The following is a 5,976-nucleotide window of genomic DNA, read 5'->3' on the forward strand; positions in this document are numbered from 1 at the left end:
CGAAAATCCTACGCTAATTATGTTAATTAAACTTAATTAACTATTTACAAGTTGTTATGAGAATAGAATTTGATTTGAATTCTCAGTTTAATTCAAGGACAAATTAAACTAGAATTTCTTGTTGCCATTTCTCAACACTCCCTCTCAACAAGAAATGGATTATCAGCTACCCCGATCTTGTCTCTGTGAAACTAGAATTTACATCTTGACAATGCCTTTGTAAAAATGTCAGCATCTTGCTCCTTTGTGGGAATGTACTCTAACAACATAAGCCACCTCAATACACAACCTCTAAGATGATGATATCAGATATCAATATGCTTGGACTGATCATGAAAAACTGGATTTTCAAAGAGTTTGATACAACTCTGATTATCGCAGTAAATCGCAGTTGGATTCATTTGCTGACCAAAGAAACCAACCAATATCCTCCTCATCCATATGGCCTCACATGTTTCCTAACTCACAACCATGTACTCTACCTCTGCCGAACTGAGTGCAACCAATCTTTGTTTCCTAATGTACCAAGAAACTGTCATTGACCCAATACTGAAGATCCCTCTTGATGTGCTCTTCTTGTCGGATGGACTCCCTTCCCAATCTACATCAATGAATCCTTGAAGCTTCACTCCCTCTATCCATCTATACCATAATCCATACTAATAAGTGCCCCTGAGGTATTGCAACACATGCTTTGCCACCTTCCAATACAACTTGGTCGGCCTAACCATCCATTGACTAAGTTGTTTAACTGCATAGCACATATCCAGTCATGTGTTCACCAAGTACATGAGGGAACCCACAAGCTCATTGTAAACAATAGCCTCCACTACTTCCCCTGATGTAGCATCCTCCTTCCTTCAGTTACCTGTTAGAGGAGTCTCCATGTTTTTTCTACTCTCCATTCGGAATCTCCTGAGTATCTCGTTGGCATACTTTCCCTAAGACACAAACAACTCCTCGTCTCCCTACCATACCTCCATGCCATGAAAGTAATGCATGAGCCCCATGTCCTTCATCTCAAACTCTCTTGCAAGGTCCTTCTTGCAAGACTCAATCAACTGAACATCAATTGTCAGTATGGGATCATCAACAAAAAGTACAATGATCAACAACTTACCTTCCACCACTATGTGGTACAGGTTCACATCTGCTTCACTCTTCATGTAGCCCAACCCAGTGAAGTAGCTATTTATCATAGTGTACCAAGCACGGGGTGCTTACTTCAGCCCATACAATGTTCTCTTGAGCCGGAACACATGCAACTCACAATCAAAGGTTTCAAAACCTTCAAGCTGCTCTATGTACACCACTTCCTCAATCATGCCATTAAGGAAGGATGTATTCACATCTATCTGATGTATATTCCTACCCATCTATGTTGATAATTCCAATATAGATATGATCGACAAGTACCTTACAACAAGAGAAAAGATATCATCATAGTCAATCCCCTCTACCTGTGAAAAGCTATAAGCCACAAATCTAGCCTTATGCTTCTCCACACTACCATCTGCAGCTTTCTTTACCTTTTAAAACCAACGGGAGCTCACCACTGACTTGTCCACCGGTCTCGGGACCACATCCCAAACACTATTACGAACTATGTGTAGGTTTTAACCCCGTACAGAAATTACCTACATACGAATTCTAAAACACAGAAAATAAACAATGTGAGAGCATAACACATAAAACACATATACACAGAGATTTTCCCTTGGATCCCAAAACCGGGGCTACCAGCTTGATTTTTCATTATGTTCCTTTCAATGTTATAATACATATTTGTACATGCCGAAGCATCCAATACCATGGACCGAAAACCATCGCGTCCAAAAAACATGTGCGAAAATCATGCACAAAACCATAGGTGGGTCCACCCAACCTAACATAGTGTCCAAAACCAAAATTTTCCGGGGCGCTGCCCCGGACCCCATAAAGTGGGGTTATGGGTACACCTCAAACCCCCTGTGACCCCACCTCGCTACACAATCGATGCAACAAAGGGGTGCTCCACCCCCCCTCTAACCCCCCGGATAACTATGTGGGCTAGTCGTGGAAAGAATATAACACAACCCAACATTCTCCCACTTGTTGTTTTCTTTCCGCAGGGGGCCACAAGAGAGCTTAGTCATTTTTCCAGCTCTGAAATGCCCATTTTTTCTCTACACCAAGAGAACTTCTCAAAGCTCACAGATTTTGTCAATGCATCTGCAGTATTCTTCAAAGTGTCCACCTTTACTAGCAACACCTTTTTGTCTTCTATCATATCCCTCACAAAGTGATACTGAACATCAATGTGCTTTGTCTTTGAATGATATACAGGGTTCTTTGCCAAGAAAATCGCACTTTGGTTGTCACAGTCTATCCTTATAGCTTCCTGTACTAACCCCATACTTGAACAAAATCTTTGCAACCAAACTACTTCCTTGCTTGCATGAGTGGCTGCCATGTATTCGGCCTCTGTAGTTGATAGTGCCACTACAGATTGTTTCTTACTCATCCAACTTACTGCACCTCCAAATAGGTTAAACACATACCCACTTGTAGATCTTCTTTGATCCAGATCTCTAGCCCAGTCTGCATCAACAAAGCCATGAATATCCAACACTCTGTCCAATCCTGGTCTTCCTTGGTAGCACAAAACATAATCACTAGTGCCATGCAAATACCTGAAAACCCGCTTCACTGTTGTCCAGTGCTCCTTCCCTAGTTTTGACATAAACCTGCTCAATACTCCCACTGCATGTGTAATGTCTAGTCTAGTACAGACCATTGCATACATCAGGCTACCGACTACACTTGCATATGGAACACGGGACATGTCCTCCTCCTCTTCTTGTGTCTGTTGGCATTATGACACAGGTTTGGCACTATGGCATAGGTGTTGTCCTTGATGGCAACTCACTCAAAGGTCAGATCATAATTCAGGCTCTCAGAATGAAAGAAAATGAGGTATACGCAGGTTCTTCTTAACAAAATCGCGTATACACGTGGGTGTACCGATCAAAAGGCGCGTATATGTATGCATGCACTTTCATGCAAAGAAAAGAGCGTACATGTGGGAAAACTTATGGTTGGTCCATGGTATTTAGTTCGACATATTTGAACCTATGGTTTTGGTCCTTGGTATTGCATCCAAAGTGTTGAACCCAGGTATTGAGTCCCTAGTATTGGATCTCTATGGTTTTGGACCATGGTTTGAGTAAGGTCTAAGACTATAAAAAGGGAAGGAGATCATTTGGCAAGCGAAAAAAAACTGAAGCATTGAATATCTTATGAAGAGTAAGATATAGAATACTGTCATTGGGTTATGGTGCATAACTAGATCTGAATCAAGGAGGAACCTGAGTGCAAGGAGAAGGATAAGTTCTATTGATGGGTCAAGATCTTAAGGCGGCTTGAAGAGAAGTATCTTTGTGTAATTTTTGATCTGTTATATTTGGCGCATGACGTGATCTATAGATATGATAATCTGGGTATAATTGATGTCTGAATAAGTGAAAACAGTAAATTATCTTTTATAGATATGTACGCAGGTTCAGTGCAGTAGAGGCGCATATACACGCTGGTTAACTAACTTAAAACAACGTATACGCTGGTTGGCCTTAATACAGAAGCGTATGCACGCAAGTTCCACATATTGAAGTAGCATCTCATGAAATATGTTTTAGCTGCTTCTATTTATTGATGCAGTGTTCTGGGTTCAGAATTGGTGTTTGGTTACTGGTACTGTTTTATGGTTACAACATTCTGATAAGTTATTGGTTGATTCAGTATTTGTTTGTACAAAGGAGTTTGGTTAATGCAGATATACTTGATGTTTGATTGATATTCATGGATCCAGTCTGAAAATTTATGAAACGTGGTCCCTGGAAGAAAAGAGAAGGTTGTAGACTTCTGTAGGTCAGTACCTACGTACTAGTACCTCGGCTATTACAAGAGCTAAGGGGGTTGTAGCTCCCTTCCAGGAGAAGCTGGAGAATGAGAGAAGGTTGTAGCCTTCTGCAGGTAGCAGCCTGCATACTAGTATCAGACTGCACTAGTACAGAATCATTGTAAAAGGAAGTTTCTAATTTAAAAGAAGATAGAGACAAATTGCAGCAGGTGATTTTCACCCACATTGGGTTTCCACCTTATATCTTTTTGTCCATGTGTGTGATGATCTGTTCTATTTTACTACTCCTGCTTACTGTTCTTATGATTAATAAAGTACTGATGCACTGATTAAAGATCAAACAATTAATGAATCTTAAGTTTTCTGATATACGCTGGTTTCTTTAGACATAGTAGCGTATATACGCAGTTTCACATAGCCGAAGTAGCGTATACAAATCTGATTGAGAAAAGGAAATTAATTGATTTGACAATATTGATTCACCCCTCCTCTCAGTGTTATTTCCAACAATTGGTATCAGAGCAGGTCCTTCAGAAGAAGCTTGATCGCTTGAAGGAAGATCTATCATCATGAGCAATTATGAGAAAGAAGCATCGATCACGACACCAATTTTTGATGGGAGCAACTTCGTCTATTGGAAGGTAAGAAACACAGCATATCTTCAATCTCTTGGTACAGAAGTCTGGGATATCGTGGAAACAAGATACACATTTCCATCAGCAACTCCTACAGATACAGCTGGTAAGAAGCAGTATGAAACAAATGCAAAGGTTGTCAATACTCTATTAGGGAGTCTATCTCAATCAGAATTCGTCAAGGTTATGCAGCTCAAAACCGCAAAAGAAATATGGGACAAGATCATTATGAGCTATGAAGGAGATGATTAGGTAAAACGAGCAAAACTAAAAACTCTCAGAATTCAATATGAAAATCTCAGAATGTACAATGATGAAAGTGTGGCTAACTATTTCCTACGTATAGATGAGATTGTTAATTGTATGAAAATTTTGGGTGAAGAAATAAAAGAAGTTGTTTTGGTTGAAAAGGTTCTAAGATATTTGTCTTCTAAGTTTGAATCAAAAGTTCCTGCCATAGAAGAAAAACAGAATCTACAGAGCCTTACCATGTCACAGCTACACGGAATCCTAACCACTTACGAAATGAGAAAAGGGGGACCATCAGACAAGAGAGAAGCTGCATTCAAAGCCTCAGGAAAAAGAGATTACAGTGACTCAGGACATATGTCGGAAGAAGAGGAAGAATCAAATTTTTTCAAGAACCTTCAACGGGGTTCTAGAAGATTCAGAGGTAAGCTACCTTTCAAATGTTTTGCTTGTGGAAGAGTCGGTCACTATGCTACCAAGTGTCCTCATAAAGATAAGCTTGACAAAGGTAAGGAACCAGTTAGATGGAACATAAAACAGAATGTAAGTAAGAAGAGTTATTACACACATGAAGACAGTGATGGACTTTCAAATAGTGATGAAGATGAACAAGGTAATGATTATAGACTTTTGATGGCTTTTGAAGATGATGATTTCTTAGATGCTATAGATGAAGAAGGTCTTTATGAAGAAATTTCTAAACTCAAAATTTGCTTAGAAGAAAAGAATATGATTATAGATACTCTGACATTCCAACTTGCTGAAATGGAGAAACACAATGAAAAGTTAGAATGTGAAATTGTGGGACTTAGAAAGGACATTGAGAAAATAAAAGCTCTTAATCTTAGATTTGCTAAAGGATCTAAAACTTTAGATGAGATTATCAAAGTGCAGCGTTCTCCTCTAATCAAGACAGGTCTTGGGTATACTGAAGAAACATCTCAAGCACAGAAGCCATCTACCTCCAAAAGTTATCTTGAAGCTGCAAGGAGAAGTGAACAGGTTGACAATCGACAGCAAAGGCACAATGAAGATCACCAGGTAAATCAGGGACAATTTACTTCAAGAATGAACAAAAATCACCAAGTAAATCGAGGGCAATCTACTTCAAGGATGAACAGAAGCTACAACCAACCACAGGTAAATCATTCTCAATTTGCCTCAAGAACGAATGGCTATTACAATCATCTAGAT

The sequence above is a fragment of the Pinus tabuliformis genome, chromosome 4_2, assembly GCF_031772625.1.
Source record: "Pinus tabuliformis cultivar Carrire ecotype Pingquan chromosome 4_2, CPIR1, whole genome shotgun sequence".
Classification (NCBI taxonomy): Eukaryota; Viridiplantae; Streptophyta; class Pinopsida; order Pinales; family Pinaceae; genus Pinus; species Pinus tabuliformis.